The sequence below is a fragment of the Polistes dominula genome, unplaced genomic scaffold (genome assembly GCF_049000335.1).
Source record: "Polistes dominula isolate Pdom_NZ unplaced genomic scaffold, Pdom_raw_medaka contig_21, whole genome shotgun sequence".
NCBI classification, from domain to species: domain Eukaryota; kingdom Metazoa; phylum Arthropoda; class Insecta; order Hymenoptera; family Vespidae; genus Polistes; species Polistes dominula.
Genome location: NW_028301061.1, coordinates 3,166,452 through 3,190,806, shown reverse-complemented (window position 1 = coordinate 3,190,806; position 24,355 = coordinate 3,166,452). Strand labels below are relative to the sequence as shown.

The following is a 24,355-nucleotide window of genomic DNA, read 5'->3' as shown; positions in this document are numbered from 1 at the left end:
TATTGTACAAAGTTGACACACTGTAAATCGTCAATAACAGTTCACTCTCTTTCTATTATATAATATTTATTCGCCAACATTATTTGTGTATGAGTATGTAGAAAATAAAAAAAAAAGAAATCAATCGTTAGTTATTTATCACGGATCGAATTTCACAAGAATTATTTATATTATACGCGTGTTAGTGACGATATATAATGATGATAACCTTTTTATCCCGTTGGATTAAATCGTTTCAACGTTTTAATAAACCATCCTACCTGCGAGTTGTATTTTCAATGATATAGGAAAAGAGAGACGGAGAGAGAAAAAATAGGATTGTTAATAATTGTGGATTAAAAAAAAAAAAAAAAAACAAACGTAGATGAAAAGAAATCGTAAAATTTCATATTAATGCATTAAAGCGAATTGGTTATAGAAACGAATCCTTCTTAGTCCTTTCAATAAGCTTTCCCAGTCAAGAGTTATATCAAATCGTGGAGTCTGCTTGTAGGGTTGAAAGTAGGGGGTAGGAGAAAGATGTAGGAAAAGGGATAGGAGAGGGGGTTGCTTATGGTAGGGGTGAGTAATCGCAGAGCCACGTCTTCGTAGTCGTCTCGCATCGCTTATAACGGACTAATCGTTGAAATACGTGCAAATATTTATTTTCTAGCTGTCAGTAGCACAAGCCACTCTCCACTCAATTCCTTTCCTCTCCTCCTCCTCCTCTCCACCTCTCCCCCAGAGTGACTACTACCTTAGAAGCCAAATGGGATAGGTTCGTTCCCTGCGTTCTTACTTATAAGATCTTCCCAGAAATACGATTCCTGGATGCACTTTCTACATTCGATATACACTTTTGCACGTAGCTCTGCTGGTATCAAATTTTCAATTTAACGTTTTTTGTTATTACTTTATTAATTTATATTTATGTTACTTGGAAACAGTTGCACGTGTTCAGTTGGGGTGGTTCAATCAATGTTTTGCTTCAATTTGTTCTACCGTTTCTTTTCTTTATTTCGTTAGCATTGGATATGAGTTTTGTGTTGAAGAAAGGGGTTGTTTTAGATGAAATTATTATTGTTCTTAAAAATAATTGATTTTTTTTTGTTTTATTTATTTATTATTGTGGAACGAATAAGATGATAGATCTTTACATTTTCTAGAGAGAGAATTTTTAGATGGTATTGTTGGTTAAACATCCTTGATGTTATTGTTACAATGATATTATGTAATCGGATTGGTAACGATGAATATTACATAACAGATATCTCTTGTCCAGTCTTTGATTAAACAACGTGGAACGTGATCATTGCAAATATAACCATGAAATGATATATTTCATATATTATATTAACAATGTAGTCAAAGTTATAATACAAATTTGTATTATATTATATCCTTTAGGAATATTCGTGACCCAAACCAGAAAAAAGTAGGTCACACAGTTTCGATGAAACAAAAACTAAATGAAAGAAATATATATTATCAGGGTCAAGTTGTTGATCATAAGAAAAAAAAGAAATATTCGCTTTCGAATAATATTCGCGAATGTTTAATTAACTTTGCGATTGAATTTCATAAGAATTAAATTCGGATTAATGAGTCGCATATTATTTTGAAAATTTAACGATGATTTATTGTACAAATTTGTACAATTGCATCCGTTAAGAATAATATTATTCGAAAGAAAAATTCAGGTCACGAGGCTTGAATTGGAGGAGAGAGAGAGAGAGAGAGAGAAGAAAAAGAAAAATAATCTTACAAAGAAATGGTGGAAAAAAACTTTATAGAATCAAATCGTACAGAAAGAATGTTCATTTTCAATTGATATAAATTTAATCTTATGATATACGAAAACTAAACAAAATGAGATCACACAGTGTGACATTAACTTCGCGATTGAATTTCAAAGTAATAATGTGTTACAAAGGAACTCTCGCGTGTACTTTGACAGTAGGACGAATGGAATATCGATAATCGATATTATACATGTGTATATATACATATATATAAAGGTAATACGTAGATACGTTAGGTACCTCAGTTGAAATACGATTTTCGATCGTACATTTGGAATAGAGTAGTGGGTCATAGTTTACAGCTCATTACGTAGTAGGTACCTACGTGCTGAGGCTCTAAGCAGTAGAGTTGAGGTAGAAGTTCACGACTCACTAATATAGCCGGATATTAGCCATGAATGTAGGTCGATGTGAAGAATACCTTGCTCGATATATATATATATGGTATATAAAAGCAATAGATTTACTCAGAACGAATTTGACTAATTGTAAAATCCTTTTATTTCAATCCAACCTATTTGCCTGTACCAATCAAACAAACAGAGAAGAGAAAAAGAAAAGAAAAAAGAGAGAAAGGGAATGATAAAAAGCGAGAACAAGAAACGATAATAACCAGAATATTAAATTGTCAACGAGAAACGATCGTGTCAATTGAATATTTCAATCTTGTATTTCCCTTTAAAGAACATCCTTCAACTTTTGATTTACATTATTAATATTCGATAGGAATATTACAGATGTTTTATTAAACGTCAACCTGTTAGATAATTAAATATCCATTTAAATTATTTAAATGAAATATATAATAGAAGAAACAGATGATGATGATACGATTAATTATTTGATCAAAAATATAAGTCAAAGTTGAATATAACGGAAACAGCATCAAGGCGACGGCGCGTCCGACTATCCCTATCTCTCTTTCACCCTCAGACCAGTCGTCCTTCTCTCTTTTCGTGCCCCCACCGTCACCCTTTTTGCACCCTCCATCTCGACGGCCCTGCTACCATGGTTCGCACGTACCGTCAGTCGAGTCCAGGGGACTTCGCGAATCACACTCTTCGACCACGCCGAGAGTTATCCTCGAAAATAATCTTTTTTCTTTCTTATAGTTTATCTCAATTTTTTAATTTGTCAATTATTCTTATTAAATTAAAACGATTTAAACTCGTCTTTTAAATCACTACCCTATCGTTATTTTAAACCAATATTACGATTTAAAGTCAAACCCTTAAATAAGGATGACGATATCGGAGTACGTTTAAACGACGAGTTTGTATTTTGATCTTTCATTTGAATCCTATATCCAAAAGTGTGACATATCGTTCACGTTGGAAATATGTGTAACAGTTAAGATACGTATTAACGAACACGTGGTGAGAAGGAAGGGGTGGGGAGATACACAGGAAGGAAAAATAAAAAAAAAATAAAACTCTCTCGATATAGTGTTCGATTCGACGTTGGATAATGAGACTTCATTTATCTAGGTCAGGGAAAAAAATTACAGTCGAAAGTGTTAGCAGTAACCCCCCGTTCTTTGGGGGAAAAAAAAACTTTTTAAAAGCGTGGAACATACACACGAGAGGAGACGAGTAAGGGGGTCTGCGTAACTGCAACACAACGTGCACTGGCGCGCGTCGTCATCGTTTTTACCTCCGCTTTTCCTTTCCAACTCAACTATCCCTCCAAACCTCCCTCCTATCCACCCCCTCTTCTTCTGCTTTCCTGCCTGCCAACCAAGCCAGTCCACCCGTCTACCCGCGAAGCTTTCAGCCCGTTACGGAAATTGCTTTTAAGCATGAAAGTCTCATAAACTGAGCGCGCGGCGCAAGTACCGGTCCAAGACGTAAATCATTTTCTCTTGGTGCTCCGGTAGGAAAAGCTTCGCTTTCTGTCTCTGACACTTCGATCGTTCCGAAAACTGTGCTTTAGACGAGCTTGAAGGACCACCACCACCACTACCACCACCGATACTAGCAGTAACAGCAGCAGCAGCAGCAGCAGTAGCAGCATGCTCTTACGCGAGAGACAGGATAAATGTTAAATTCAAGATGTTAAATTCATGCGAGCATGTACCTCCTCTTTTACTTTGCCCCATTTGTATTTTGTGCACGTTTAACCTATATACTACGAATCGTTTCGAAACTCGTTCGAGAATAATCGAATTTACGAATACTACAATGTATCGTTCAATGTTTTAAGAAGAAGAAGAAGAAGAAGAAGAAGAAGAATTCCTTTTCTTTATGCTTTTTATGAAAACTTTTTGCAAAACGTTTCAGAAAAATAGAGAGAGAGTTGTTATTGTTATGTTGAAAATATGAAAAGTTAAAGAGACACACGAATGTAAGATAGACATGAATAAAAAAAAAAATATGATCTATAAAATGACACAAGTTCTTCGTTTTCAAATAGAAATCACTTTTAAGATTGAAATAACATGATTTGAGAAGAACTTTTACGAGTATATCTGAGGATTTGTGTGACAATTGTTTTTGTCAATTGTGATAGTGGGAATCGCATATAATCATCTTTGAAAATTGACACGAGGTAAGATTTATTTATAATTACTATCATTGTATTTACTATTTTATATATATAGATAGAAAGATATTTAATTTAATCTAAATCTTAGGAAAATTAATTGCAAATTGGTCCAGGGAGAGTAGTTAAACATTGTTTAAGGGAATTATCTCTCCCAAAATAGAAACGTTGGATATTCAACGATATACCACGAAGTTGGATAATGTTAGCGAGTCAATCAACGTTCTGTATTTTAACTAATACACTCGGTTGCGGAAATTCGCATACACGTACACGTACATACATACACAAAGAGAGAGAGAGAGAGAGAAATTCGCATTGAAGTTGGTTGTATGTAAAATTACATGAGGTTGAACGCACGATCGTTTGGTTTGCTTGTTATTGCACATAGTGCATATACGAAAGCACGCAGTGTCACATATTATTGCCTCAATAACGGAGCATGGTGGATGAAGAGGATTTAGTGAGGAAAAAGAGAGAGATAAAAATAGAGACAGAGGGAGAGAGATAGATAAATAGAAGAAAAAGAAAAAGAAAAAGAGAGGAAGGGAAGATTCGAACACGCTAGCCCAGAGTTTATTACAGCTCCCGTCAACCGATATTGGTCACCGGTCGATCGTGCATCCACCTACCCTCTTCATCCCCCTTCACCAACTACCACCTAGAAGCAACCAAAAAAATAAAAAAAAGGGCCATTCGAAAGCTCATATACTAGCTACATAGTACTAGCTTCATTTCGAATACTGCGTAGTTCGTTTTTTTTTAGTTTTTCCTGACAACTACTAGCAACAAATTCACTTTTGTATTTTTCATCTTCGTTCTTATTGCAGTTGTTGTTATTGTTGTTTATTGTTACGTTCATAACGTTAACATCAATTGTCGTTAATCGATACAAATGTATAGATACTTTTTCTTTATATTCTTTTCTTTTTTCAAACTGTTGGTACCAATTATTGTACTTTGTTTTACTTCATTTTTTTTTATTTTTTTTTATTTAATTATACATTTTGTGAAAGAAAACAATTAAATAAGGATATTTGATTTATATCGTATATAATTGTCAAATGAAATTATTATAAATTTCTTTTGAAAGGTATATCATTTATTAGACAGGTAGTTCGATCATTTGTCTTTCTATTTATTAATTTGAAATCTTATTATTTGGTTAATATATAAGTTAGGGCAACATTACTATTGAGTTATCAAGATTTTGTACAACCTATTGATTCATTTCAATGACTCTTTAAGAATTATTTTAAATTATTAAAAGATATTCTGAACAATTCTTATTTTCCGTATTTTCGTATTCATCAGGATGTTTGTAGAAAAAAACATATTGTACTGTTGATTCACTAATTGTCATTTGACCAAAAGAATAGTTTACATTTGAAACAGTTTCTGACGCTTTATGTGCCAATTTAAATTCACACGATGAACCCATGTTAATATACTTTTTTTGTCTATGATAAATTTACGGTCACAATCCTATGATATTTTACAATAACATAACTAGATTGTAGCTGACTAAAAAAAAGTAGTATAGAATTTAATAAATTAATTCTAAATCGTTATTAACTTCTGATGAAGATGAAATATTTTCTTTATATTTATCTTATTTTTCGTTGATCTTTAATAAACTCTAGGAAATGAGATCTTCTTTAAAAAGAAAAAAGAAACGAAGGTAAAATAATTGGGGATACGATAAATTTACGATAACCATCTTACGATATTTTACATTAATATAACTAGATAATAAGTAGAAAACTAGTGTCAAATTTAATAAGTTAATTCTAAACCTTAATTATAACTTCAAATGTCAATCAAATATTTTCTTTATATTCATTTTATTTTTGTTTTTGTTTTTCAATAAACTATAAGAAACGAGATACCCCCTGCCCCTAAAAAAAGAAACGAAGGTAATATATTTAAGGGATATGATAAATTCATTGTCACCACATCGTAACTATGATATTTTACAGAAGCATAAATAGATCATAGGTAACTAGAAAACTAGTGTTGAATTTAATAAATTAATTTCAAACCTTAACTTTTTTAACCTAAATTAACTTAACTTAACTTAACATAAATTAATTTAACTTAACCTAAACTAACTTTTAATGCCAATCAAATATTTTCTTTAGATTTATTTTATTTTTATTTTTGATTTTTAATAAACTATATAGAAAACGAAAAAAAAAAAATTCAAAAAAGGAAAAAAAAAGAAAGAAAGGTAAAATAATTCTGGTACCGATATCAACGAGAGAGCGAGAGAGAGAGAGAGAGAGAGAGAGAGAGGTATTAGATACAGTTAGGGATTTTATCGAACGATTGAAGACTTTCATTTCGACGAGCATCCGACATATCCACTTTTCGTGTCCGAGACTTTTGGCCTCGAAACTACGCGACGCCGGAAAAGCCACCACGGTTTGGTGGTCGAATCGATAAAAAATGCTGTGTGCTGCGGCGTCGCCTGACATTTTCTCTCTCCCTTTTGCACGCGCGATTTCCGAGCATCGTCGTTCTTCGATCGACGAGAATGGACGATCGTCATTGTCGAGAGATTCGAGGGATTAAAAGCGTTCCGCGGATTGCGATTTTATTGCCATAGGAATTTTATTCTATGGGACGATTTTTATCCCTACATACGAATGCTATTTATTATACCCTATGTGTCATTTTTCACAAAGCCTCTTTTTTTTCACCAATCTTTTTTTTTCCTTCTTCAACTATAAACAATCGATTCTCTTTAATTGCAACAACGTTGCAATCACTTGGATATATCAATGTTTTCTATTTGCAAATGTCATTTGTTTATGTTTAATTGATTTCACATTGTAAAATATCAAACGGTTTTTTTTATCGATTATATTCATTCTCTTTTTTCTCTCCTTTATTTTATATTATTTTTCTAATCAATTATGTTTTGTTAAAAATTATAATATATGTATTACGTGAGAATGTTAATCATTTAATATATTACCTACTTATAATATTGATTTCATATAAATGCGAATATATTTTAAATCACTTATAATTTTATAATATTTTCAAAACTATTAATAACAATAATCATATTTTTCACTAATAGAAATAATAACAGTTTGTTCTTCTTATCCTACAATCTTTATTACCTTATTACAATTATTGAAAAAAAAAATAAATAAAAATGTAAGATACAGGTTTGAATTTCAACCCCCTAATGGTTACGTATTGTGCTCCAATATTTTAAATAAACTTCCTTTTTTATAACAAAAATTGTACAAAATGAATAATAATATAATAGTGACATTTTGCTTTTTAAGTCAATTCAATTTACCTAACTACCTTACCAACCCCCTAATGGTTACGTATTGTGCTCCAATATTTTAAATAAACTTCCTTTTTTATAACAAAAATTGTACAAGATGAATAATAATATAATAGTGACATTTTGATTTTTAAGTCAATTCAATTTAAGTTTTTCCTATGAAAAATTATATTGAAAAAAAAAGCTATAAAATCTAGAAACTTTCCCAAGGTTACTAACGATTAATTATTTTGACGTTGAACTAAAAGTTGAAAATGAACGATTTTCAATGAATACTCTTATAAATCGTAGGGATAAAGTGTATTGGATTTCTGAAGTTTAAAGAAAGGGAAGTTCTCGATTGAAAGTCGCGGGAGAAAAAAAATCAATGGGGGTGGGGGGCAGAGGTAGAAAACGTTTGGAGTTTCAAAGAGTAGTTCGAAGGCTTTGAATCTCGAGATAGAGAGATTCGATAGTAGCAAATGGAGGTTTTGCGTGAAAGAGTAAAGGATGGTGCAGTATAGGTGAGACGGAGAAAGGAGGACAGGTGGGTGGAGTGGGTTAAGAGAGGAGGGGGGTCAGTGGATATAGCAGATAGAAGATCCTTTCCTATTTCTCGATACACCTCGTTTCTGTCCCATACCTTCAGGCTTTTCGATAAAAGCGTCCAACATTTGCTCGCAGTCCTGCAATAGTGTACTCAAGCAATCTGACTTCCGGGAACTTCCGTTTCCCTAAGTTTATCCTTTTCGTTTTGTCGAAACCGAAACAATGCAGGAATCTTACCAAGTATAAACTGTGTTGTGCCACTTTCGGGGTTAAAGTTCGAGACGTTCGATTAATGATACACGGTAGGATCGTTCTATGAGATTTTATGGTTTTCTTTGAATCACTTTCATGAGAAATCATGTAACTTACTCGTATTGGGTTATTAATTAAGATGAAACAAGTTGAACGGGGTTAGTAAATATTTGGTAAATATTTAATTTTTATTTTAAAAGGGGATTTTTTATATATAAGATTTTATTTTACAATTGTTGCTGTCTCACATTACTATGTTTTATAAAAAACATTGTCATTTTTATGTATTAATTAGAATAAGGATTTTTTAAACATTTAATTTTAATTAAAGACATTTGTGTAGAAGTTTTTTAAAAATTGCTTTCACTTATTTACTTATTTTAAATTAAAATTATCTGATTTCTGTTATAAGTATGGTAAAATTACGAAAGATTTTTATTATAAATTCATTTTCATCACCTCTCATTTCTCGACGATAATAGGGTAAGCGAAAAAAAAAATACGAAAAATAGAAGGAAAGAAAAAAAAATTCTGAGTAAGGTTACAAACTGTCGCGTGACACGTGTCCCAAGACGAGGAGGTGCATTACTCTCTAAGGTAAACTTAAATCTAAAAATACGTCGGATCGTAAAATTATCCTTCTTGTAAGCATTCTACGTTATAGGGCTGATAACATCCGTACTTAAACTCATGACTCTTAAAGAACACTCTTTATTACATATAATATATCTGTGTATAGTGTGTTTTGCACGGTTCTTATATAACTAACACTATAAAAAGGAAAACTTTATTTCATAACAAGACTTTTGCTATTACGAGCTGTTTCGTAACAAATGCTTGAAATTATTTCATACTTAATAGTCTACTTCATTTGTGCAAAACGTGAAATTCATTTCTCATCCTATCAAATCGCGATTTGTATTTCTTTGTATTACAAGTATTAAAAGTAATTGAGATAATTTGCAAATGATAATCAAATATTATAACATTTTTCTTTTTTTTTTTTAACGAAACATTACATTTCATACAATTCAAATAACTCTCTCTAACTGTAAATAATTAACTACGTGTAAATAATTCATTGTAAATTGTGGAAAACGGATTTTTATTTCTTTCGAAAAATACAATGTTCCACAATTTGATTTACACTTTTCGAAAGTTATATTCCCGTAGGGAAATTATTATGAAAAATAGAATACAACGTATCGAAGTTTATTTGATTCTGAAAAAAATTGCTATTACATTGACTATAATTTTATTACATAGAATGTTCATACAAATTAATAATCTAACCTATTCTTTATTTATATAACATGCGTAACTAAAAAAGAAACACCATAATCAAGTGACAACCAAAGTATACCTCAATTCTAATAAAAATAATTAATTGAACAGATCAAACTAAAACAAATCATTTAATAATTAAAATATAAAATTATTTCAGATCAAAAATTTCTTTAAATTCTATAAAACTAACATTAAAAAAAAAAAAACATTAATAATTTAATTGAATCAATCATACAAAAAATAATAAAACAAATTTAGTTTACGTGTCAATATGATTAATTAACATGATTAAGGATAACCAAACGTTTCTTTAAGTCTCCGTTACTGTTACTCAAAATAATGTGCGTTTTAGACACTGTTAAAGGGTGAATGAATGAAATAGAAAGAGTGAGAGAGAGATAGAATATGGTTGAAATCAAAGCGAGGTAATATTCTAGGCAATTTTAAGCTCGTGATCCCTGCAATACGACTCTGGCACTCAATGCACCAGTTCACAGACCAACGAGAAGCTTTTCTCTCTCTCTCTCTCTCTCACTCACACACACACACACACACACACACACTCCTGCTCTCTCTCACTCCTGCTCTCTCTCACTCCTGCTCTCTCTTTCTCTCTTTCTCTGTTTCGCTTACTGGAGGCCATCCAGGCGCATGTAAACCGACATTCAAACGCACAGTCGTCTTTATACGTATTCACCCTGTTCACGACGCGTCATAGAAAGGTTAGACAGAGCTAGCTAGCAAGTAGTACGATAGAAACATCCTAGAGATTAAAGCGTTGAAGTAAAGACAGAGGGAAAGGTTTACTAAGTAAGAAAGAAAAAGATAGAGAGAGAGAGAGAGATAAAGAAAATTGAATGAAACGGTTTAGAAGAAAAAAATGAAAGAATTTTATAAGTTTATAATACCTAGTGTCCTGCAACTGGTTATATGTGGGCAAGTTCAAGGTTTATTCTAAATTTAAAATTAACGATAAGTCGAATATGTAGAATAGAATTTGTTAATAAGGTATTAACAATTAAGGTATTATTTTTGAGAACAATATGTTTGAAAATTTGTCGAGTTGTAAGCGTTTATCTTGTTAAATCATTCCCATGTGCTTGTAGAAGTTTAGGACATTTTGTGTATTCAATTTAATATTTATTTATTTAATTAATATGCAGTAAGATGCTAATTAATTAATATTGTTATATATATAAATAATTCAGTTATTCTAGTTTGAACAGAATGACGTTCATATTACTCTAATTATTCTACGTATATGTATATGTATTTTTATATTTTTATTTATTTCTATACAATATTATAATATATTTGTTCTAATCAGCTATAAAGTTTATTTTGTTTGTCCAGTTTTAGTATAATATTTAAAAAAAATTATATTTCTCTGTAATTCTCTGTAATTTTAATATTATAATTGAATCATTCTCTGTAATTATAATATTACAAATGAATATTAATTCATCAATATTATATGGTTTTTATTCGGCAAGAAAAAATTTATAAATTTAAAATATAAATTTTTAATTATTTATAATAATTCGTACTATTATATTAGATAAATGACAAATATGATTGGAATTTGTGGAAAAAGAATGAAAATTATTAGTGATTATTATTGTCAACGAATAAGATATAGATATCATTTTTACCTCTCAAATTATGAAATATATATAAATTCAATCTCAAATTATAAATACATATATATACATATATTAGTGAATTAAAACTCTTTTCACTGGGGAATTATTTTTATAGGTAATTTTGTTCGTTCGCGAGTCCGTCTCTCTCTCTCTCTCTCTCTCTCTCTCTCTCACTCCCTCCCTTTCTCTTTTTAAAGCGATTTAGTCGCGGCGTAAATTTAGATGAATAAAATTTGCATAAAATTATCCTCCGTTTATAATTACGCTCGCTTCATTTTTTCCCCTTTCTCTCTCTCTCTCTCTCTCTCTCTCTCTACTTTGAAAAATTTCCGGCGTGTTACGTGAATTCATTCATTTACTTTCTCTCTCTTTTCTCTCTCTCTCTCTCTCTCTTTTTTTCTTTTTTGGTCGTTCGCACGTTAGCTATATTTTTTAAATATTGATTTCCTTCTCATACACACATATATATATATATATACACACACACACACACACCAAAAATAAGTTCCTTCAGCTTCCATATTTTTAGAATTGAACGATAAATCTTTTTCCTCTCTACTCTCTCGAACTAGTGCTCCTTTTACTTTCTTCTTTTCAAACTCATTCTCTATCTCTCTCACTCTCTCCCTCTCTCTCTCTCTTTCTTTCCTTTTCTCCGTCCTCATATTTCTTCTTTTTTGTTTTGATCTGTTCCTTGCATTTTCTTCTTCTTATGGGATTTCTATTACTATCTTTTTCATTCTGTTTTTTTCTCATTTTTGTTTCCTATGGAATTTCTCTCTCTCTCTCTTTCTCTTTCTCTTTCTCTTTCTCTTTCTCTTTCTCTTTTTCTTTCTCTCGTTTAATCTCCATTCTCTTCATTTTTCTATCCTCTTATTTTCTCTTTATTGTTTTGATCTGTTCATTGCATTCATTTTCTTCATCTTATAAATTTTTTTCTTTATTCTTTACTCCTAATTTTTTTCTTTTTACCAAATCTTTCTCTTTCTCTCTTTCTCTTCCGATTTCCATTTTTTTTTTTTAATTTTTGTATTTTACTGTCCTTTTATTATTGTTATTGTTTTTTCTTCTTCTTTTTATTCTTGTTTTTTTTTTTTTTCCTTATGGGATCATTCTCTTTCTCTCTCTCTCTCTCTCTCTCATTTTTGATATTCATATTTGTCATTTTTCTATCTTCTTATTACTATTTTAGTTTTTATCTCGTCAACTTATTCTTATTCTTATTCCACTTCTTATGGGATATTTCTTTCCTTCTATTTATTCTTCTTATACAATCTTTTTCTCTTTATCTTTCTTTAATTTTTATCTTTTCCAATTTTTCGATTCCTCATTATCCTTTTTTTGTCGCTTTCATTCTCATTTTTCTTTATCTATTTACAGGATATCTATTTCCTTCTTATATTCTTTTTCATGTTCTTATAGGATCTTTATTTTTTGTCTTTTTCTCTCTTTCATTTTGTCTCATGTTGTCTCTTTCTTTAACAGTTTCATTCTTCGAACACGATCGTTTGAATTCCATTAGTAGCATGCATCAGATACGCGTGCATACTTGGCCAAAGGTCACTACGATCATCGAATTACCCGATAACGAGCGTAATTACCATTATAGTAGATACCGGTCTTCTTCGGAAGTGTAAAAACGATAAATCTCGAACGATCATGTATTTAAAATCAATGAGTTTCATTCAATTGTCGTTGTCTTTTAAAACTTTCATTTAAAACATATTTTTTAAGTTTTTCTTATATATTTATATTACTTTATATAATACGCGAGTAATTATTATATATTAAAAAAATAATATTTTTATATTATTTAATATATATTTTATATTGAATATATATATATATATATATAATATTATATTTAATATATATTTATATATTATTATAATTTATATATATATATATATATATATATATATATATATATATATATATATATATATATATATATATATAACATTAATATATTAAATATATTTACGTATAAAAATATATACGCAAAAAGTAATGTAATATAATGTTTTGTTATATTACTCTTTGTATTCATTTTTATTATGTGCGTTTTTATTTGTTTTTCTTATTTTTCTTATTAATATTTGATTTATTATTATTAAGTATCAGATATTTATGCGAATGCATATATTATTACATTAAATTATTTCAAATAAACATTGAACATTAAACTATTTCAAATAAAATGAAATTCTTGTATTACATATTTTTTTCTTATAAAATAATACTTAATTTAGTAATTTTTTTTTTGTATATAATTATTACAATTATATTCATCATAAGTATACTATAAAAATATATATTTCATTTTCTAGTCATAAGCGTGTAATTCTTTTTTAAATATATTTTCTATTTAGAAATACTAGAGAATAGGATTAGATTGATTAATGTAAGAATATTTTATGATTTATATTCAGACTTCTAAGAAAAGAAATTTATTATAATATCTTTGATAATGACCCTAATCTTATCGAAAGATGCTGAGAAAAAAAGAGAAATATAAAAAGAATAATTTTTCAAATGTTTCGAAATAATAGATACGATATATAATACGATATTAGTGTTCTCGATTTTCGTTAGAAGTTAGATGTAAGATGACGTTTGTGATTTACGTGGCTTTGAACAGTTTTTGAGTCACTGTGGTGGCATTTTAGAATAATTTATCATCTGTCTGCCGAGTCAGAGAGAAGAATAAACAGAACATAGCACAAATCGTAACTAAATACCTTATAGCCCTTCGTAAATTTCTAATCTGATAATTCGAATCGATGCTCGATTTAATATGTTTATATTAATCTTATTAAAACATTATTTATACGAACAATTTTATTTCGTAAATATATCGATTAAAAAAATAAGATTTCTCCCATCAATTGGTTAAAACAAAATACATTAATATTATCATTGATATAATTAAATATTTATTTAATATATTAATATAATATATTCTTCTTATAATTCATCTAATAATATTAAAATAAAAATATATTATATCATAGATTGTAAAGATATATTTATTTATTTTCATTTATTATAAAACTATAGAGACATATTTATGCCATGATAAAAAAAATTGTTGTGTTATTAATTTCAAATTAATTCAGTGCCTATATATATTCTGAAAAAAAAAAATACACGAAGTTAATTTCTACAGCTAATGATAAATACAAAAATATATCTAACAAAATATCTATCACACAAAAATATTTGTTTAATATATATTATCTATTTTAAATATATACATATTTATTATAATAAATTTTCTAACATATTTATTATATTCTAAGCTTGTCTAATAGACAAGTTTCTATAGAAATTAAAATCAAAAATTTATTTACAATTAATTTATATTCTTTTTCAATTATTAAATATTTATAATAATTTCTAAAAATCCCTTTAATCTGCACCGCCTGTTACATAACCTAAATCTCCTATCAAAGAGAAAAGAAAGAGTGAGAAAAAGAGATAAAGATAAAAAAAGAAAAAGCAATGATGATGATGATGATAATTATGATAGACCTGTGTTATAGAAGCTGCCCATATACATCGCACCACGTATTTCCATGGTTAGTAAGGTTATAGCTGTCTATTGACTATTAATTAGCGATTAGGTTTCTCTTTCTCTCTCTCTCTCTCTCGTTCTCTAACAGATTCATACTCTGTATTTTCGCTTTCTCTTCAATGCTGATTCATCTTGCAGTTTCGATATCATTACCGTAAGCAGAGCGAAACGGCTAGGAACGGAACAACGATTATCATAGTTCTCATTCTACGTAGCTTTTCGGAACACAGGCTAATGTAGAAATTTGATCGATTGATAGTTTCATTGTAATTGAATCGATTTATTAATAGTAAGCTACCAACTATAAGACCAATACCAATACGTTTGATTCCTGAAATAAAATGTTTCCTAAAAATTCAACGTAATTTTTTGTACTATCGATTAAATGTTTAACAATTAATACATAAATTTATAGACATTAATTGTTACTGAAAAAGAAAAAAAATAGAAATTCATTCAATTGATGTAAGGTTTTAACCTAAGTAGTTTTACTTGTCAACTAAAACTTATTCATTGTATACTTCTTTTAAATTTGCCGCTAATGACTGTATCAGTGTAGTGTAGATGGCGCGTTTTATCTAGAGATATATAGAGATTATTAAACGTGTGCTAGTATTATCGAATGCAGTACGAAAACGGTGATTCCCTTTTCAATGGAAATATATAAATAACAATTCAATTATGCTAGAACGTTATGAACAATATATAATGCTTTAATATCTTTCAAAAAATAATTTAACTTATTATTATTGGATAAAAGTAACGATAAGTCATTGAGATAAATTTAATCAAGATATTTGATTTGAATTGAAATTAACAAGTGCTTCGAAATTTTTAGTTGGTAATAAACATCGATTCCAGACTAAATTATTTTTAATTATTTTTATTTTGTATTAAAATGAATGAAAAATGTACGAATGAATAAAAACCTCAAAACATTGAATTTAATTAATAATAATATTAGCCATTTATATCCTATATTTGAATGGATATTATATTGAAAGTTGATGCTTTGTTAATTTTGATTAAATATATTTCGCAAAGAAAATTGAGTTTTATTCATATGTTGGATTAGTTTTCTGTACATCGTTGATCCAGGATAAGTAAAATATTTTTTTAAAAATACTACTATAGCATTTTACATATATGTATGCATATATTAAAAATAAAAAATAAAATAGAAACTTGGTTTACGTCAACTGGAAATTTTAAACGTATTTAATAAAAATAAATGTTAAATGTAATAAAACAAATTTGTATTAATTCTAACTTTTGATTCAATTACTGTGATAATGCTATGATAAATACATTTATACAAGAAATATAATAAGGCTTATGTAATATTATTTTTCATTACAATTCAATATTATTTGAATATCTAATATATTATTTAATTGAAAACAAACGCTTTATTATATTTAATAATTATTATTATCTAAATCGGTCAAAATAATACTTCATTATATTATATTCAATATGATGTATGATCATTCTACTAATATTTTTAATCGAAACATTTACATCTCTCCATATATTTCATTTAATCATATTATTAACTTCTATCTTTGAAACAGATAAAAAAAAAAAAGATTATCTTGATACATTAGGAAAAAAATATAATGGTATTAGATGAATAATCGTGTCTAAGGTCGATTAATTTTTCTTTCCAAAGGTTTAAGGAGAAAAAAATCCCCAAAAATTAATAAATAAAAAATAAAGAATGAATGAACGAAGGAAGTAGATAAAATCGATGCGTTCCTTACCCTGAAAAAAAAGATGCACTTTCACCTGATCGACGAGATACGTAATATCGGATTTCACAAGAACGTGGCTGCATTATCGGAAGACCGTTCTTGTTATTAATAACAACAGGAAGCTTATCGTAAATCGGGGGAAAAGTAGTACTTTCGTATCGTTATAAAAGAACAATTGTATAATGTAATGACCTGTGTCTGACATTCGTATCTGATAAATAGGCCCCTTCCGTGTTAATGGCAACAACGCTAAACGAAAGCTAATTCACGGTTCTTTGCCTGACAAAAACGATTAATACCTATTCAATTTACAAACTCAGAGGAGAAGAATGAAACAAAGCGGTTAAAGAGGAAACAAAAAAAAGGGAATATACAATGGTCATTGAACATGGATAAACACGTAAATTATTCCTCCAATAAATCCTTACTTTGTCAGCCAACTGTGAAAGATTTATTTTTTTTTTTTTTGTAAATAATAGTTCAATTTGTTCTATGGAAACAACAATTACTTACTTTCTTTCTTTTTTTTTATATTGGTAATAAAGTTTAGAGCTGTCGTGAAGATTTTTATACGATTATTGATATTTTTGTAGTTATTAGTTGGTTTTTATAGTTAGTGTGCATATGTGGGTAATGTCTTTATGAGGGTACGATACGAACGATTAAGATAAATGGCTTTTTTTTTTAATCTTTTGTGAATATTTTTAGTAACAATTAATGGTAAAAGAATTTTTATTATTTTTAATTAAATTATTTGTACTTTTAGTGTATCGCGTAATTTTTACATCTATTGGAATATTCTAAAAATTGTTTTAGAAAAACCAATACAAGTAGTATTTGAAGTAATAATGAAGTTATAAATTTATATAAAAATTATTTAAACAAATAAAATCATAATAATAATAATAATATCTATTTTTTACAAACAACACAACAAGACAGAAAACAAATTAAAATACAATATGATTATTATAATATTTTCAAAAGTATCAAATTATTTTCATTAATTTTTTCATTTTAGTAATAAATATAAAACGAAACGACGAATATGAAAAGAGAAATAATAAAGATGATAGAATGAAGATGAGTCTTTTACTATCGTTCACTCTTTTCTTGAAAACAAGCAAAATGATTGACGTTTAAACGATGAAAGACATACAAGCAGTGAAAATGAAACGAGCGTATAGTATCCCATCATCCATCTCATCTTCTTCCACTTCACTCCTTTTTCTTATCCTTCTCTTCGTCTTTAGACGTAGAAGATAAAGGACAACGGGTATTAAACGTTGCATATTCCTAGACACCGATTATATTGTCAGAATGAGTTATTCGTAAAGCGTAAGACACAAAACGTGTAAGTCAACTACCGGACACGTGAGTTTCCCGTAGTTATTGCACGCTCGTTAAAGTCCTCCTCCTTTTACGAGCGTAGATCAAATCGCGTTAACATCCTGTCGTAATTGATCGTACGCGTACCCGTTCTCAAATCAAACTGTGTTTCTGCTAAAACCCTGACGATTTATTTGTAATTTTATTTTCTCGCCAATTTAACCTCTTTTTAACCCTTCGAATTACGATGATCGCCTAACGATTTGCAATTAGAGGAGATATTATCATTTTTTCTGTTAAATGTTTAATTATTTTGATTAAATAACAAGAAAAAAGTTAATCAAATTTTAATTTTTAAAATATTTTATGATATTCCTATAAGTTTGTTAATTGCGATTATCCAATTAGAATAAATTATTAGTGAAACTTAAAAAGCAAAACTGAAGTAAACCAAGTGCCACGTTAATTCCATGTAAAATATCTTCATATATTAAAAATTCAGAGTCACATTGAACATTTTGTCAATTTAAAATATAGGATAGTTTTTATCGCAACTTTTTTTTATATTTTATTGCTAATTTATATAAGGATTTATTATATTTTAAAGGTTATCTAGGTCTTTAGGTACTGAACGTTTCCAATAGATGGTGCTGTATTACATTTCAATTATTTCGATATATTCACGTCATACACATATGACATAACTAACCTTAATTTTTATATTTTTTCGAGTATTATTATTTTATGTATTCCATTGTAATTATATTACTATATGTGTTGTTATGATTTACTAAATAGTTTAGAATTATATTAAATTAACATTTTATACCAAAGCCACAGCAACGGGTGGCCGGAGCATCCTAGTAATAATATATATTATGTAATAATTATATATCTTAAAGTTTAATTATCCTAAAATTATGATATAAGAAAAAAATATAAGACAAAGTGAGAATGAGTTAGCAAATATTGAACATTTAAAAGGAAATAAATCTCCTTCGTTAAACGCAATTAATTATTCATAATATCACACCTTTGAAAGTCTACAAGTGGAAGAAGAAGAAGAAAAAGAAGAAGAAGAAGAAGAAGATGAAGGAAGGAAGGAAGGAAGGAAGGAAGGATTTAGAATGAAAAGGGAACAAATAAAAGACCTACCGTCGTAAGTAGAAACGATCAACGTAATGATCCTGTCTCGGGCCAACGTCCGTTTTCATTAAATCTTCTCCTCCCTTTGGTAAGAGAGAGAAAGATAGAGATAGAAGACAAATAAACGAATCTTCCTTCCTCTTACCTCTCCCCTCCTTTTCTTAGTTGATCCCAAACCCACACAAACATACACACGCTTATGGTTTAAAAGTATACATCAGGGATGTCCAAACACATTTGAACTACGTTGAATAAAATTTTTTAAAAACAAACAATTTATCTTATACTTCACATAAAAATAATATCAATTCTAACTATAATTGTTAATTAAAAGATTATCAAATTAATAAATAATTTGCTAGTATAATATTTTTATTAATTTTTATAAAATTTTATATTTTTGATTTTATTCATTGAAGGACCGTATAAGTTGGACAGACCTGATGTATATTGTTAAGAAAGAGAAGGGGGAAGGGATAAGGGATAAGGGATAAGGCTGGGAAAAGGTTAGTCGAATTTTAACGCCGGTCCTTGTATTATATTTAATAAACAATTGCTTCAAATGAGATGATAATAGACTCGCGATATTGGTTGCTATGTTGCTAACGATGACTGACAGTGGTTTTATGAAGGCTCCTTCTCTCTCTCTCTCTCTCTCTCTCTCTCTCTCTCTCTTTCTCTCTTACGCATCTTGCCTTTTCCAACGAAGGAAGTGACAAGAATATACCAATAAACCGACGACGTTTCTCCGATACACGTAAGATCGACGATTATTGATAAAACCGTTAAGGGCTCGTGGTATTACCAACGTTTACAACGTTATCCTTCTAATATCGTGACAAGACTTTTGCATTTTATTACAAAATACCTCATAATTCATATATATTACATTAATGGGAAATAATATTGAACGTATAATTTGAAAAGCTTGTCGGAAAATAAGAGATTTTTATTTTCGATGAAATTTCAACTAAAAAAAGGATTGAGCAATAATAAATATCTTTATGGTAATAGTTAAGTTTTATTAAGTTTAGGTAATCTCATATTTTTGTTAAATAATATTTAAGTGCAATGAGAAATAATATATTAGAATATTGTACTTTATAAATCAATTTTAATTTTAATATGAAAATATAATATTTATTAAAATATAGTTGTTTATTTTTTATATTAAAAATTAAATATTTATTTTTTACAGTTTTCAATAATTTATTACTAACACTAGCGTATAAATAATTATCAGTATTGTTTTATGTAGTTATAATTATTCTAAATATTATTTCAATCCTAAAAATTTAATTTTAATTGAAGAACATTATTTGAAAATAATTTCTACATACAATATCAATTAGTTGTTTTATTTTTATAATAAATATCTACGATAATTGTGTGATTTTAATACGATCCAAATAATTTTACATAGATAACTTTAAAAAATTCTACGGTGTTATATATTAGTGATATTTATTTTATCATTCCAACAAGATATATTTCTAATTCTGTTGATTATAAATCTTAAAAATACGATCACCTTAGGTGTTAATGAATTAACACGATGAATCACGTAGATTCATTAAAATTGATAGGACCATCCACGAACTTTGAACGATGATCACTTTTGGACGATAATTATTCGTCTCACGTAAACGATGACTCGAACTTTGATCAAGCGCCATTCTGATGAGTCACGATATGTCCGTCCTGTCTTTCTAAAAATGAATTTGAATTAATATTCGGACACGATAACTCATCAATGACTCCTTTTTGTCAGATATACTAAGAAAGATTAAGGGGAAAGAGAAAGAAGGAAGTATAAAGAAAAAAAAAAACAATTAGCATGACAGTAATTGTGTTCATGGTTGGTGGTAAAAGATAGGGGAAGAGTTTGAGGTTAAGTTGCTGTACATTTTCGATATAAAATATTAAATGGATACGAGGAAATACGTTAATTCAAAAACTCTGAAACCACTTCCGTGAACGACAACGGCTAATTTAAATCCAACTATTATATATTCTTATCATTTTTTTAATCTTTTACTCCCATCGTTCGCGTAGATGCAAGAGAAGCTTGTCCTATCTCTTCTTCATCGTTTATATTTATCTTTCCTTCTTCCGTTTCTTCCTCATTCATATAAACATCGTCGTTTCAAACTACCTATATGGGCTCTTTGTTCGCAAGAAAACGAAAGGATCTTCCCCCACCCTTCCCCTCACCACCCTTTCTTTTTCTCTGTTTAGGTTCTATCGTGTCTCGTAGGCGTGTACACAAAAAGAATTTTTCTCATTGAACGATACGCACATGATAATGAAGCTGGGTGAGGCCAACTCGTCGTTTCTTTTTCGAATTCTTGTTTTTTTATTTTTATTCCAACTCTTTCTATCTTTCATTCTTTCGCCGGATGTCACGTGATCGAGGGAGACAGAAGACAAAATCAGTCAGTCAGTCAGTCAGAGTCAATCCCAAAGTGGCCCGCACACATCGATTCTTAGGATTCTTATATTTTCTTTCAGATCGTGAGACGAATTTAATCAAACCCATTCACTTTTTTACCATCTAATCTCATATATTAACTCAAAAAAAAATATATCTATATATGTAAATAAAATTTCGTTAAAAATGTCTTTCGAGAGAAGGAAATGTATAATATTTTTGTTGTTTTTATTTGAAGATTAATTATAATAATATAGATACATATTTTTCTTTTTTCGTTTTTCTCATTCTCATTTCTTTTTTCGGTCATATTTCAAGGTTTATGAAATATAAAATGTAATATGTAAAGCGAGACTCTCTCTCTCTCTCTCTCTTTCTCTGTTCCTTTAACAAATTCCTTTTTATTTTTATTTTTTCTTCTTCTCCTTTTTTGTTTAATATTATTTTTGAAAGCAGAATGACGCGAAGGGAAAATTCATTTAATTATAAACGCGAAACCGGTAGATATACTCCTTCGTTGGTAGTCGTCAAGCTTAAAATCCACCATCACCACCACCACTACCACCATCACTATCACCAATACTACCAACAATGTCATCGTCGTCATATAGACGATATCGCGCGTTTGGCATTTTTATTCCTTAATAAAAGCAAGCTCTTTTTCTCGGTGGGTGGCAATGCATATTCGCACGGTGGGGGAGGGGGTTGCTGCTTGCTAACCGAGTGTCGGAAAACGGTGCTTGCTTGGTTGCCAATAAAAAGCATATTTTCATTTTAAATTTATTCATATAACGTCATATCTCTCTCAACGGCAAAAAGCGATATTAATTAGAACACACTTCTCACCTATCCTTTTTTTTTTATTTTTATTCTACAACCGACTCTACTACCTCACACTACTACTTTCTTATCGTTCGTTCTTTCATATATATATACAGGGTGTCCTTTAATACTCGTCTCATTCTTCCAAAGATTATAACAATTATTTGTATATTTTTTTATTTCATTTAAATTATAACAATATTAATTGTTTTTTTTGTAACACCGTTGAAATATCTTCGAATTAACAACGTAATATTGTTATTATATTAATTAAACGATATTACATTTTTTTAACTTTACTTTTGAGTTTTCTTAATAAAACGTATTTTTGGACACCCAGTACGTATATATATATATATATATATATATATATATATATATATATATATATATATATATATATATATATAACAAGCTCCATCTTTTTCTCTCCTTTTTCACTTTGCAATATCAAGTCCACGGATTTTGTAGCCCCTGAACTAGGTCGACTGCATTAAATTTGTGATACCGCCACGAAAGTTTGCCATTGCTCGCCCAGCTGCTTTTCATGTCTATTTCTCTCTCTCTCTCTCTCTCTCTCTCTCTCTCTCTCTTCGTCTTTATTTTTTTCCATCTCTCTTTTTCTTTTACTGGATCCTTTATTTTATTTACACAGGGAATAGCTTACCTTTCTTATTTTTCTCTCTCTTTCTCTTTTTCCCTTTCCCTTATTTCTCTTACTTTACTTTTTTCCGTATCCATGTAATAGAGTCATACAGAGAAATAAGGGGTCAGGGGGTGGAGTGAAAGGGAGGGGTGGTAGAGAGTAAAAAGGGGGGGATATAGTAGGTACGTACGAACATTACCTTTTTTCCGTTATGATACTTATTTTGTTCAGTAAACCGACCGAACGAGATTCGTTCTCCGACTTTTCGTTTTCCTTCGACGAGAAGAACGTACTATATCGCGTGTTTGATCTTATAAGGGGCAAATACGATATTCCTATATAAGTATATACATGTATAAAGGTAATATTATATGCGTTTGTCTATGTATGTGTATGTAAGTAGAGTATAATAATAATAATAATAATAATAATAATAATAATAATAATCGTTAGATACTTTAAATTCTCAACTTGATAGCTATAGAACGATTTTCCAAGCTTACCTCTCGTTGTTCGCACGTACACTTCCTGTTTTATTCGAAAAATACATATACATATTTATTTATATATGTATGTGTTTATGTGTGGCAAACAAACAATGTGAAAAATATTTTATTGGCTCATTATACGATGCAAACAAGGGATATACTTTTCACGAAATTTAGAGAGCGAATATTTATGTATAAATGTTCGTATAGTTTTGATCATTTATTTTTTTTGGAATACGAGTATTATAGAAAGCAAGCTTAGCATAGATCTATCATACTTCAAATATTTGATATATTAATTATTAGATATGAACGTATGAAAAAAAAATCAGAATTTATTTTTTCTTTCAATGTTCTATATGTAGATGTGTAATTATTTTTAATCAAAATATTTCTAATTAAATTTATACGTTTCAATCTTATTCTTCAATTGTTAAGCTCTTCAATAAAAATCTATAAATTATAATTAATAAATATTTATACTTAAATATGAATGATAGTTTTGGAAAAAGATATTGAATGAAAATAAATTTTTTTTATTTATGATAAAGATTTAATAATACAATAATTGCAAAAATGATTATTTTATTATATAAAATTATCAATAATTTTAAATATAATTTTATATATTTATTAAATAAAAATTTATCATATTTTATAATATTTATTCTGATATGAGAAATATATAGCTTTAAAACATCAATCAGGTTATATAGGTATTATGCTATTCGACAACTCTTATCAATAAAAATGATGATAATAATAATAATAATAGGTTATCGTTAGGCAAAGAGTATCTTTAGAAGAAAACCTCAGGTTGATA

At 28.8% G+C, this 24,355-nt stretch overlaps 1 protein-coding gene across 3 annotated transcripts in view; it reads left to right on the top strand.

Annotated features, from left to right (window-relative positions):
• Nucleotides 1-24,355, top strand: part of LOC107065369 (uncharacterized) — a 393,202-nt gene that overhangs the window by 93,214 nt on the left and 275,633 nt on the right. Inside the window, exon 1 of one of the 3 annotated variants that reach the window (XM_089175937.1) lies at nt 2,838-4,328. The exons of the other annotated variants lie outside the window; for them this stretch is intronic. The gene's annotated coding sequence lies outside the window, so the exon portion shown is untranslated. Of the gene's footprint in view, nt 1-2,837; nt 4,329-24,355 lie in introns of those variants that run through there. 3 annotated transcript variants of the gene reach the window in all.